We start from the raw sequence: 13949 nt of genomic DNA, 5'->3' as shown, positions 1-13949 counted from the left end.
CAATTTTTTAGAGGCAGGATTTCACTGTGTAGCTCAGGCTGGCCTCACACTCATAATCCTCCTATCAGCCTCCTGCCTGCTGGGACTACAGTTGTGGGACTACTACCATACTTGGCTTCTTTGCTACTTATTACATGCGTTTTTATCTTACTTCACACTCAAGAACGCTAGCAATGGAGACAGAATTTATCTCTGTTTACAGAGGAGAAAACCCTGGCTAGGAGAGATGAGGTAATTTGCTCAGTGTAAGTGGTAGAGCTGGTCTTCCTCCCAAAGCCCTAGCATTAAACCTTTACTCCACATTGCCCCGGCTGAGATAGTTATCTTCTTTGGAGGATTTGGGTGTGGCTGGGTGTGGGTGCCGCATTTGAAGTCTAGTCTAGCTGTACCCCCTCACAGTTCCTTAAATCTCTGAAGCAACTTCCTTAGCCGGGGCTGCTCTGAAAGCATCCTGCCCTCTGAGTGGTGGTATTTATGATGGGGTTTCCTTCCTCCTGCTGGTAGGGGCATCAGCTCTTCTCGCTCAGTGCATTGATGATGGGTTGTGCTTGTGTGGGCCACATAGTAAACCAAGTGATACTATGAGAAACTCCATCAATGCTCTCTGGTTTGGGACAGGAGGTCATGCCCTTTCTACCACATTGCTCAGGAGTTGACTGAAGCCTGTGATGTAAAAGTTAAACCACAAGCTTCAACTGCTGAACATGACTCGAAGAAAACATTTTTGGATGCCTTCCAGCACCAGCCAGGCACAAACCAGTACATCCTTTCAGTCACCCCTGTGAGCTGGGGTGTGCCACATCCGCTTCTTCAGACAGGTGAAATGTCCCCCAAGACAGGAAGTACCTGACAAGTGACAGAATGAAACCGTGGCAACTGGGATGTTATCCACATTTCTTTGAACTTGAACTCTGTCTTGTAAATAAGTAGAGAGGCAAAGCCAGGCCTAGTGTACATAGCTGTTGGCCGAGGGATTGAAATTTTTAGTTTAAACCCAGAGCACTGTGTATTTGATTGTCCTGTTATTAAGAGATTAGCCAAATTCACAGGTGTCCAGAAGATTTCCACTTAACCTAGCAACAGACTGGACACACAGCTGGGAAATGGAAAGCTCATCAGTTAGATTTCTCAAATAACCAATTTCTGATAAAGCTGTTGCTGTTGATGAGTAAATCCTCCCATTATAAACAATGCAGCCAGCTAATTTGCTTATCGTTGATATTATAAGCACAGCTTTAGGAGGATGAGTAATGCCTTTGCATATCTCCAAGGGCAGAACTGACATCACTCACACATGGATAGTGTTTAGTGATACAAGTGAGGTATTTGGGAGATGGAATTTGAGCCATATGCTAGCTTCAGTTCAGTGACAGGGAGGATTGGTTTGTCAGGGTCCTAGGGAACATTAGAGACATGGCTATCGATACACTGGCCATGATCGTCAGGGCTCTGGATTTGAGCTGCTGGATGAAATACCGCAGCAGGAATACTTGTGGTAATACAATGAAACAGTGAGTTGATGGCAGCCAGACTGCATGACGGCGCTCCACTTCAAGGTATCAAGGGCTCATTTGAATCGGTCCACTAACTTTGAAGCAAAGAAGGGAAGTGTGTCTACATACATTAGGAAAGATTCGTCCCAACATGCCTCTGCTTGGACAGTCAGAGAACTATATCTTTTCCCATTTTTTTCAAACAGGAAATAACCTATAGCCTAAAAGAAACATAAATGGGTGAGTGCTTAGGGCAGTGCCCAGAACTGAACCAGTTTATCAGTTCATGGCACCAGCATTGGAAGGAAAGGTGGTGATGGAGGTAGTGTGTGTTACCCAGGTCCTCCTCCCCTTTCTGCTGCTACCTTGGCTCAGTTAATGACTTCTAAAGCTAACACGTCCATGGCAGGTGTATGTAGCTGTTGACTCTAGCTGTTGCTTTAGTTTCACTCAGTATTTTGACCAAGTTTTCCTACTTTCTAAAGCATATCCTCAAAATCCAACTTGCAAAGTCTCAAAGTCAGATGTTTATTGTATAGTTGATACATTATTACAGACTGACTGTTGGAATAGAGTAGAGTAGTGTTAGCCCAAAGAACTCCCTTCTACATAGCTTAGTGCGATCCTTCCGATAGTAGGCTCTTTCCCCTCTCCACAGCTTAGCATGCTCCCTTCTTAGGCAAATGCTGGGCCCAAGTAGTAAAGGCAGTAAATAATCAACCAGTAAATAATCAGCCTCCAACCCCCTTTACCTTGGGATGGCACTTCTCTGGGGCAGCTACCACCATATAAGGCAACAAGAGCCCTTTAGAGTGACCTTCAGGTGTGGGCAGTTGCAGGACCCCTTATCTACTATTTGGACAGTAGCCATAAATCCTAGTCTGCCATGATGAAGCCCCTGGCCCACAGGTCCACACCAGGGTCTCCGCCTCCTCCTAGCCCCTCCTAGTCCTTTCTAAACTTCCTAGTTTATATGGGTCACCTCAGACAATAGCCCCCGCTTCTTCTCACTTCTCCCTTGTGAAAGGGGTCTTGATGGCCCCTTTCCCAGCAATAAACTTTTCTTTGTTCTCTGTACCTGCGTGTCTGCATGGTTTCCTGGCAAAGTCCAAATAATCTAACAAGTAGTATGCACTTCCTAATTAAGAATAAGTGTGGACAGGGAATGTGGCTTAGTCGTAGAGTGCTTGCCTAGCATGTATAAAGCCCTGGGTTCCATTCCTCAGTACCACATAAACAAAATAAAGCCAGAAGTAGTGCTGTGGCTCATGGCAGCTTTTAGAACACCTGTCATGTGAGTATCCATTTTGAGGATAAGGAGACTGAGGCCTAAAGATGCCTAAGTGTAGGGGACAGACACTGTCTGAAATGACATTCTAAAAGGGAATACTAGGTTAAAAAGTACCAAATGTTAGATGGGATTTTGCCTCCTCTTTGTTAGCAAAAAGCTGATCTTGGCGTAGGTTCAGACAATCAGCTGTTTAGCAGCTGACATTGGCAGAGTGACCTTGAATAACAAACTTGGTTTGGGTTCTCTGGGTTCCCGGAATTGAATCTGTGGAAGAAACTAAAGAGAAAGCAATAGGAAAAGTACATCCTCATGCAAAGAGCAGGAAGGCAGATAGATCCCTACCTCAACTCCAGCCTTGTTCAGTGTTGGCAGCAACGGTGGTGGTCATGGTATTAAGTTGTAGCAGCTTGATGCTGGCTTTATGTAAGCACAGTCTTAAGTATTTGTATCATTGATTCATATGTTCCTCACAACATCCTGTGGAGTTTTAGTACATTAGGAGGATGAAGAGACTGAGGCACCCAGGATGTTGTCCAAAGATGCTTAACTTTGTAAATACCAGAGCCAGAATCCCAGCAGGTAGTCTGCTCCTATTTCTTAACCTTTTTATTGTACTGCCTCTTGAGTATTTCCTACACGATAATTTCTAATAAACACCTGATCTCTAGGACCTCAGCAGCTTTGATTTGGGAAAAGCAATTACTGAGAGGTAGACATTCTTGATTCTGTTCCAACCTTAAAGGGCTTTTGTAGACTCATTCTTGATTGGTGAAGGCACCAAAGGGCAGCATGGTAATCCTGTGTGTAATTCCAGCCTTGCCTGATCTTGGAACACTTTCTTTCCTGTTCCTTGATGGTAGTTAGCTCTGGTGATTCTGGCAGAATAAAAGGGACGCAGCTGGCAGAACAGATTCTTACGGTCCAGATTTTGCCACTCTGTAGCCAATGATTTGCAAAGGACCTAGAGTCAAGAGTGCTAGTATTAAAGTCAAATTTTGGAGTTAAAAGTGTGTTATTCACTCCTGAGGCACTGATTACACCGAAAGTGACTGGAGCAATTTTCAAAGGTGACATTTATTACCTAGAAATATGGAATTGGGCCAAGAAAAACTAGTTTTTAGGGTTTTAAGTTCTAGAAGTTCACTAATATTTCTTGACTTTAACCATTTTCAGCTGCTGGATTGTTTATTGGCATGTTTAGGCCAAATGGTCTTTTGTTCTATGATGTCCATGTGTGAATAAAAGTAGATAATCCCTAGTTCTGGTTGAGCTGTTGCTGCATATCCTAAGACTTCCAGCTGCTATTTGCATGTTTTTGTTTGTCATCCCCCCCTCCCCCTCAGGCCATCTTTTGAATCTCCCTGTAGCAAGAATAATACCAGTTTTTAAGAGAGGCATCAATTCATTCACACCTCTGCTTAATACCCCAACACCACACCCTTTGTTTTTCTTTCTGGCAGTTGTCTCCTAAATTTATTGCCAGAGAAGCAAGCTACTGATTTGTTTTTATTGTTTCTTTTACCATCTTCCAGAAATGGTTTAATTTGTCCTGAGCATGTGTCCACTGATGATTTTTTTTTTTGTGGGGGTGGGAGTTGTGTATGTTCTGCTTGGAGAGTCTAGAATCATAAGACATATCATAGGATTATTGGGCTAGTAAATGCTGGGTTTGTTCTTTTTCCCCACTCTGTCCAGAAAAATGTCTTTCTTGGCTTCACATGGCTCACCCAAAAGTTGCCAGGTCACTGCTCTGTTTCTCTTTTCCAAGAAATTTTATTTGGAGAATGTCATAGAGCAACCCCCTTGTGTCTATGTGTATGTTGTATATTCCTATTTTCTTCTCTTTTCTTTCTTTCTTTTTTTCTCTTCCTTCCTTCCTTCCTTCCTTCCTTCCTTCCTTCCTTCCTTCCTTCCTTCCTTCCTTCCTTCCTTCCTTCCTTCTTTCCCTCCTTTCTTACTACCTTCCTTTCCTCCCTCCTTCCCTCCTTCCTTCTTTCCTTCCTCTCATTCTTTTTTTGTTTTGGTTTGGCTTTGGTTTTGGTTGTGGGGCTTGAACTCAGGGCCTGGGTGCTGTACCTCAGCCTCTTTGTGCTGAAGGCTATCTATCCCTCTACTACTTGAGCAAAAGCACACTTTGGTTTTTGAGTTGTTAATTGGAGATAAGAATCTCACAGAGACTTTTCTGCCCAGGCTGGCTTTGAATGTCAGATCTTCAGATCTAAGCTTCCTGAGTAGCTATGTTTAACAGGCTTGAGCCACCAGCTCCCTGCTTTTCTCTTTTGAGAATAAAGCTTCTTGCAGATGTATGTGGTTATCTGTACTTTGATCTGTAGTATATTTAAAATACCAGAGTTGCCAGGTACCAATGACTCATGCCTGTAATCCTAGCTACTCAGGAGGCTGAGCTCTTAGGATCATGGTTCAAAGCCAGCCAGAGCAGGCAAGTCTGCTTATAAATAAACCACTCAGAAAACCGGAAGTGGCATTGTGGCTCAAGTGGTAAAGCATTCACCTTGAGCTGAAGAGCTGTGTGACAGCGCCCAGGCCCAGAGTTCAAGCCCCACGAACGACCAAAAAATAAATTAAAAAAAAAATACCAGAGCCATGTCAGAGACATAGAATAAAGTTTCACCTGTGGCATCCATTGGTATAAGAGTATCATTCCAAAAGAAGAAGAAACTGTATCAGGTAACTTTCTACTTTTTTTTTTTTTTTTTTGGTTGGTTGTGGGCTTGAACTTCCGGGCCTTGGTATTGTCCCTGAGCTTTTTCACTCAAGGCTAGTGCGCTATCACTTTGAATCACAGCACCACTTCTGAATTTCTAGTAGTTCATTGAAGATAAATCTCACATACTTTCCTACCCAGGCTGGATTTGAACCACAATCCTCAGATCTCAGCTTCTTAAGTACCTAGGATGGGGCTGGGAAGGTGGCTCAGTGGTAGAGTGCTTGCCTTGCATGCATGAGGCCCTCGGTTCAATTCCTCAGTGCGACATAAGCAGAAAAAGTTGGAAGTGGTGCTGTGGTTCACATGGTAGAGCGCTAGCCTACAGCTGAAGAGTTGAGGGACAGTGCCCAGGCCCAGATTCAGGCCCCACAACTGACAAAAAAAAAATTGACTTAAGTAGCTAGGATTATAGGTATGGAGCCACCAGCACCCAGCTAAAAATCTGTTTTTATTATTATCATTTTTTTTTAAAGATTGGTTCAAGCAGTATGGTTCTTTTTTGGGGGGGGGGGGGGGGCGGCCGTAGGAACCACATAATACCATAAAGAAAAGTTTCTGAAAATACCCACTCCTTGTCTTTCATGCTCATCTGTAGGGACTTGGCCACTCACTGCGCAGCAGTTACCTGTTTGATAGGGCTAGTACACAAGCCATCTTCCCTGCTTACTCATGTACACTTCAAGGCTGCGTGTGGAGCATATCATGGAAATCAAGCCTTGCTCTTTGTCCTGCTTTTGAATTGGGAAGATGTAGCTGCTGAATGGAATTCTGAAAAGAACCTTAAGTCCCAGAAACTCCTGACTTTTGACTGTTGGGATTGTATAGTGTCTTAGAAAATTGTTTAGTAAACATATTAACTGATTTTAGCCAATAACGAATTAGAACTAAAATGACTGTATTATACATCAAGCTTTGCCAAAAAGTGCAGTGTGACAAGAGATCCCCAAAATGTGAAAGTAAAATAGCCTCCAGCAGTTAACTCTGTTGACTTTGGAAACAGGTTCAAAACCCAAATCTCTGCCCAACTTCATATTTCCTTTCTCCTCCCAGGGCTAAGGCTGCTGCTGAGAGTTGCCCTTTGGTGTTGCTAGGACCAACCAACTGGTGTGACCTTAAGTAAATAATTGACAGGGGCCTAGTTTCATTTACTTTACAGCTCTTGGTAAAAGAGATTTGGGGCGGGTTCTGACAGCCTCTAGGCCCCTATGGGGAAGGTGGCCACTGACAAAAGGCAAGCTTCTGAAATGGTTAGAGGGAACCCAGAAATTTTTTCTTTAAGCTGGATGACAGAGGCTGGTTTTCTTCAGATAATTCCATCTGAGCCAGTTTGCTGGTGGATCACACCTATAATCCTCGTTACTCAGAAGGCTGAATTCTGAGAATCAAGGCTTGAAGACAGCCCAGGCAGACAAACCAGACTCTTAATGTTCAGTTTTTTTAAAAATCAGCCTAAATCAGAAACTGAAGATTATGGCTCAGGTGCAAAAGCCCCAGCTATGGGCAAAAGAGCTGAGCAAGAAGCAGGGCTCCGGTAGCCTGAAATCCTAACTACTCAGGAGACAAGAGCTTGAGGGTTGATATGCAAAGCTAGCTCCTGCAGGAAAGTGTGAGACTCTTATCTCCAGTTAACTAAAAGAAAACCGGAAGTGGCACTGTGGCTCAAAATGGTAGAAAACTAGCCTTGAGCTGAATAGCTCAGGGCAAGTGCTCAGACCCTGAATTCAAGTCCCAGAATCCATCCCCCACCCGCACCCCATGCAAAGAGAAAAAAAGCCAAGCAACAGCAAGATTGCAAGCCCTGGTTCAGAGCATGTATGTGCATGCACGCGCACACACACACCTCCCTTTTGCTTTTTTTTTTTTTTATAGGATCTCATGTTTTGGTCTGGTCTGGCTTTGGCTATTTATGCTTCCCATGTAGCTAAAATAAGAGGCATGTGGCACTGTGTCCAGTCTTTCCTGTTGAGGAAGGGTCTTGAGAACTTTTCTGCTCTGACTGGCCTAGAACTGTTGATTCTCCTAACCTCACCCTGCCAGCTTATAACCTGTTTCCTAAATATACACTGAAAGAGCACAGTTGAAAGCACAGGCTGTAGGATTTGGGAGGATCAGCAGCGTTGCCCTCAGCTGCTTATCTGTGTGTATTAGTACAAGTGGAGAAGGGAGAGCCTGGCCTCATCCCCAACCTTCTCACTGTCCTCAGTGTTGGGAGGAACAGATGCCTTGAATGGATACTTCTCCGTGAAAGCTGGCATGAGACACAGGTGGAGACTCCTCCTCACTCACACAGGACTATCCTCCCACGGTGAGGATGCTGAGTGGTGTGGGCCACCCTGGCTGAAATTGAGCCGCCACCGCTGCCTCTGCGCTAGTGCAGCTCTCCCTCCTGGGCTTCCAAGCTAACCTTGGGAAACCCCCCTTGGGGATGAAGGGGTGTTGATTGGTTGATTGTTGTTGTTGTTGTTGTCTGTCAAGGGGCTTGAACTCAAGGCCTGGGCATTGTTCCTGAATTCTTTTTGCTTAATGCTAGTGTTCTACCACTTAGAGCCACAGAGCCACTTTGAGTTTTCTGGCGGTTAATTGGAGGTAAGAGTCTCATGAACTTTCCTGCCCCAACTGGCTATGAACCATGATCCTCAGATCTCAACTTCTTGAGCAGATAGGATTGCAAGCGCCTGGCTTGGTATTTTTTATTTTATTTTTTAACTTTTTGTTTTTCCTGAGATCTCTTTGAAACTAAGGGTGCAGCCTACCATTTAAGAAAAAGCGTAACACGGGGCTGGGAAGGTGGCTCAGTGGTAAGAGTGCTTGCCTTGCATGCATGAGGCCCTGGGTTCGATTCCTTAGCACCACATAAATAGAAAAAGCCGGAAGTGGCACTGTGGCTCAAATGGTAGAGTGCTAGCCTTGAGCTGAAGAGCTGAGGGACAGCGCCCAGGCCCAGAGTTCAGGCCCCACGACTGGCAGAAAAAAAGAAAAAGTGTCCTACACCTTGAAGTAATGACAGAAGTGAAAACCTTTTCTCCTTTGTTATTACTGCTTCCTCCTCTGACTAATTAGCCAGCCACTGCTGGTATCATTAAATTTTGTTCATAATCCTGAGCATCTGTCTGTAGGAATTGCCTCAAGAGAAAGAAAAGGAAGCTCAACTAAACATTTGTGTTGCTCTTGCTAATTACCCTAAGCTATGCTTTTTATTATTATTATTAATTAATCACCCTACTTGCCTCCAAATCCCAATAAAGAACTTTTCCCTGTGCTAGAGAACAGACACTTCACTCTTCCCTGGCTGTAGATGTGCCGCTTCGCGGTTTGGTGTGTAGGCTACCTGTAATTAGCAGAGCCAAGAACAGGGTGGCTCTGGAACCCACCATACAGGAAAAACACATCTGGAAGCCTGATTGTATGTAACCTTGGCTTGCTCAAAGCTTTTTGTCTATACTGATGCTGGGTGGAAGCAGATGCAGGAGTAAAATTCTTTTGTCTTTTTAAAAAAAATATGTGATGGTAAAACAGTTAAAGAAACTTGACTTTTTAAGTCACTAAGAAAGTCCAAGAAAAACGTATTTTAACAAAGATTGGGATGGGAGAGAGAGAGTTAAGGCATGTTTTGCCATGTATAAAGGTGGTGTTTAGAGGAGGGGGTCAGCCATGGGTCTGAATTAGTAGTTACTACAAGCCAGGGCTCTTGGACAGGGCCTGGAATACGCTTTTCCCAGATGCTGTGCATACCTGGAAATGAGAATAGTTTTTTTTTCCCTAGTAGACTTCAAACAAAAACAAAACCCACATGTGGAGGATTATTTCTGATGAGCACATCTGCATTGAATCATGTAAAACTCTCATACTGGGAATTGTTATGAATTTAGGTTAGGATACCTTTAAGAGATTAACTCAAAGGGTTCTCATAGATGGGATAAACTTTTCTCAGAACTCAAAACAACCTAATTTCACCATAGGTACAGCCTAATGTCTTTGCTAGTGCAGAAGGCTCTAGTATAGTGGGGGCTCTAGAGTTAAATTTGCTTTGTGACTGGGTAAACCGTTGGACCTCTCTCTAAGCTTTAGTTTGCTCTTACGAAAAGTATGTTTGATGGTGAGGACTCACTTCATTCACACAATGGTTGTGACAATTAAATGAGTTTCAGTGAAGTGCTTACTAGAATGCCTGGCCCCTGTAATCACTCAATAAACCCTGTCCATGGAGGTGTGGGTATGGGAAGTGCTGCTTTAAGTTCTCTCCCATTTGGGACCATGTCCACATGGCTTCCTGCTTGGCATAACGTCAACTGCGTTATGCTGTGGTCTTCACCCTGAAGCTGGATGGTGATGTTGACTGACCCACCTCTCTGTCAGTTGACTCCATAGTACTTTGGTCCTACCTGACACGCGCCCCCCCCCCCCCCCTCATTCCATGCAGTACAATCACTTGACAAGGCTGTCCTTTGTTCCAAGGCTTAGTGTAGCAACTTCCTAAGAATGGGATACTCTTTCCTTTAGTTGAAATCTGAGGTGGAACCAGAGTAAATAAAGGATCTAAAATGGGATTTTTTTTTTTTCTGCCTGAAGTGCAGGTGAGAGGTCCTTGATCTTTGGGCTTTTGCTTTGCCCCTTTTGTGTTTTTTGTTGGAAACATGATTGGAAGCTACTCCTGACACCAACACAGTAGACCTCGGTATTTTGTCAGTGAATGATACTTTAAAAAATAAAAAATGTCCCGGCCAGGTGCTGGTGGCTCACGCCTACAATCCTAGCTACTCTGGAGGCTGAGATCTGAGGATCACGGTTCAATGCCAGCTCGGGCAGGAAAGTCCATGAGACTCTTTATTTCCAATTAACCACCAGAAAACCGGAAATGGTGCTGTGGCTCAAGTTGTTGAGCACTTGCCTTGAGCTGAAAACCTGAGGGATAGTGCCCAGGCCCAGAGTTCAAGCCCCTTGACCAACCCCAAAAAAAAAAAGTCCTGGGGCCCCTGCCTATTAAAAGGAAGTTTTAATAATTTGTTTGCTTTATTAAACTTATAAATGTAAACGGTTAAATATTAATGTAGTATTCTTAGGAAGGAAGATATGAGAATTCAGGGTGGTATTTTATTTTAGACTATTCTTTGAAGATAGCAATTCACATAGGACCTTTTATTGTACCCAGAGAGGATTTGTTTTTCTCCAGCTTTTGTATTCCTGCTCATCAATCTCAGACCCATTGGAGAAATTTAGTTCTATTGTCAAATAAAAATTGCCTGTTCCCAAATGAAAATGACATTAAATTATTTTTCAAAATTGCTATGTTCTCAGAGATGGGAGGGAGGGAATGAGAAAGAATGAGGGAACAGCTGATACTAAGTAAAAGGAAAGAAGTGTACTTATCACCTGATGTATGTAAAGGTAACCCCGCTGTATATACCTCTAAAACAACAATTAAAAAATTGCTGTGTTCTTATTTTAAACATATATTTTATCTTTCCTAAGAAAGATACACAAGTGAAAATGCTTCTGATCTTTTCCTCTGCCCCCTTAGGTAATTACAATTAGTGATTTAGAAAATATCCTTCCATACCTTTCATGCAGTATCCTATTTAAGTATTTATAAGATCTTGCTAAATATATACATAGTGCCCTAAGGGACTTCCCTGCATTTGGTAATGTATGTAGTAATCTTTCTGAGCTTGCATCCTGTACATTTTCTTTATTCTTTTTAATATGTATGCATATTATACTGATGGACCATACTTTAAGTTAGTTGATTGATTTAATTAATCAACCTATTAATGCAGATTTAGATGTTTCTAGTTCTTAGTCTTCCCTGTTTTGCTGTTTTTTGTATAATTATTTAAAAATAATATATATACATACTATGCATCTTTTTGTTCTTGCACAAGTATTTCTAGAAAGCAAATATAGGTAAATTTAAAAATTTTTTAAAATTTACTACTACTGTTGTTAACTACTATTTGTGCTGATACCAGAGCTTGAATTCTTAGCTGTTTCACTCTTGGCTGAGCTCTTCTACTCTTTTTGTGTATGGACATGCATATGCTCATGTGTGTGCATGCATGTACCCATCCTAGGGCTTGAACTCAGGGTCTGGGCGCTGTCCCTGAGGTTTTTGTTGTTTTGTTTTGTTTTGCTGAAGGCTAGTTCTCTACCATGTGAACCATAGCTCCACTTTAATTGGATAAGAGTTTCATTCAACTTTCCTGCCTGAGCTGGCTTTAAACTGAGATCCTCAGATCTCAGCCTCCTGAGTGGAAGTCTTAAGAACTTTTCTGCCAGGGCAGGTTTTGAACTCCAGTCCTCAACTCTCAGTCTCGAGTTGCTAAGATTCCTTGGAACCCTGCCAAAGAAGTATGCACTTTAATTGATACTGCTACTTACCTTCTACTGTTACATAAGAATGAGTGTTCCTGTTTATTTTACCTTTAGTGAATGAAAGAGTTTTCTTTCAAGTATAAGGAATTGGGTTTACAGTTTTATTTTCATACTTCCACATAGTCTACAGCTATAGCAGATTATCTTTGAGCCTCCAGTCCTTCCCATCCAGATCCAAGATGATTATCTTTATAGATGCTGTTGAGGAGAAATAGCTAAGGTATTCATTAAACAATAAAATGCTCCTGAAGAACAAATTGGTAGAACAATAGGCTTCCAAGGCTCTAGCTGAATAAACTAGTAGTAATACTTCTCCGATGACAATGTCACACTCCATCTCCAAATTGGCAAAATTGCAAATAGCCAGGTCCTCATGCCTGTTGACAAATCCTGATTCACTAGAAATAAGCCTTGTGTGTAAGATGGGGTAAATGAGAAGCATGGATGTGAATGTACCCTTGAATTAGATGTTATAAACACTTGTCCTGTGAAGACAGATGTGTTCCAATTTAGCAATAACTTTCATGTGTCCAAGACACAACAGAAAGGCTACTTTCACCTTTGGTGTACCCATTTTACTTCAAAGCTTTTTGTCTTCATTTGAAAAAAAAATTAGAAGGTTTATACATTGTTTTCTATACGAATGGACTTAAAGCTTTGGTCAGTGTTCCTAATGAAAAACTGGTTTTGATTTTTTTTCAAAGTCATTTAGTAAATATTGTAAATTGTTAATGGGTCTGCCACCCTGCCAGTTGACTAAATTATTGCTGGTGATTGAATCTGATGTTGAATTGAACCCAATGTTTCCATCCTCCTTTATTAAAACAAGGCAATGTACTTTATGTACTTATGGGATCTGCCTGCCAAACCTTTGTACTATTTGGCTTAGAAAGAAATCTTGTGTGACCATTTATCATATGGGTGAGGCTAAGGAAGGCCACACAGGAAGGCAGTAGCTTTCTTTTCATTTGACAGTGTCTGAGAAGTAAGTGAATGAATGCTGTGAATTCTTAGGGACTTGGAAATTGGTCCTTAGGTTTTTTTGTTTGTTTGTTTTTGTCAGTCATGGGGCTTGAACTCTGGGCCTGGGCGCTGTCCCTCAGCTTTTCAGCTCAAAGCTAGCGCTCTACCACTTGAGCCATAGCACCACTTCTGGCTTTCTGGTGGTTAATTGGAGATAAGAGTCTCAGGGCCCTTCCAGCCCCAATCCTCAGATCTCAGACTCCTGAGTAGCTAGTATTACAGGTGTAAGCCACCAGGCTTGGTCCTTAGTTTTTTTGAGGAAAAAAACTCTGGCTTTAAGACATTTGGATGCTCTGAGTCATTTTTATAGTAGTCATTCATTGGTTAATTAAGCTAAGATTTAAAAAATGACAGGAGGCCATTGTGGCTAGATGCTGACTATTATTGAGTAATACCATTATTATTGAGCATAACACTGAGTATTATTATACTGTTATTATACATTATATATATATATTGCTATTCTACATGGAGTAATTTCTCAGGCAGTGAAGGCTGAGTTAAACATATATACTTATAGATTAGATTGGTCTGATTAGATTGGTCTGATATCAATAAACTACTTCCTGGGAGGAGACTACTCTGAGCAGTGAAATTTTGTGGTTTTGTTTTGTTTTGTTTTTTGCTGGTCGTGGGGGCTGAACTGGGCCTGGGCGCTGTCTCTAGCTCTTCAGCTCAAGGCTAGTGCCAAACCACTTGAGTCACAGTGCCACTTCCGGCTTCTTTTTGCTTATGTGGTGCTGAGGAATCGAACCCAGGGCCTCATGCATATGAGGCAAACAATCTACCACTGAGTCAACTTCCCAGCCCCTGAAATTTTGGTTTGATGCACTGGGGTATCACTTAGAAAATGATATCGACTCAGTACTGTAAAATTATACTTTTTCTTTTTAAACTTTGTTACAGTCATTTCTGAAGTTCAAGTGCAATAGATAGTCCTCACGTGCCTCCTCCCCAAATACAGTGGACAATTGTGTCAGCGTTGCTGTTGGGATAGCCTTACTTATTTATCAGTGTCATCTTAACCCTGATAGTGTTTACTATA

At 42.3% G+C, this 13949-nt stretch overlaps 1 protein-coding gene across 3 annotated transcripts in view; it reads left to right on the top strand.

Annotated features, from left to right (window-relative positions):
- Nucleotides 1–13949, top strand: part of Sptbn1 (spectrin beta, non-erythrocytic 1) — a 186514-nt gene that overhangs the window by 91757 nt on the left and 80808 nt on the right. The window lies entirely within an intron of this gene.

Source organism: Dipodomys spectabilis, unplaced genomic scaffold, assembly GCF_019054845.1.
Source record: "Dipodomys spectabilis isolate Male_0828 unplaced genomic scaffold, ASM1905484v1 ptg000141l, whole genome shotgun sequence".
Lineage (NCBI taxonomy): Eukaryota > Metazoa > Chordata > Mammalia > Rodentia > Heteromyidae > Dipodomys > Dipodomys spectabilis.
Note: the sequence above shows the minus strand (reverse complement) of the source record. Positions and strands in the feature narration are given on the sequence as shown.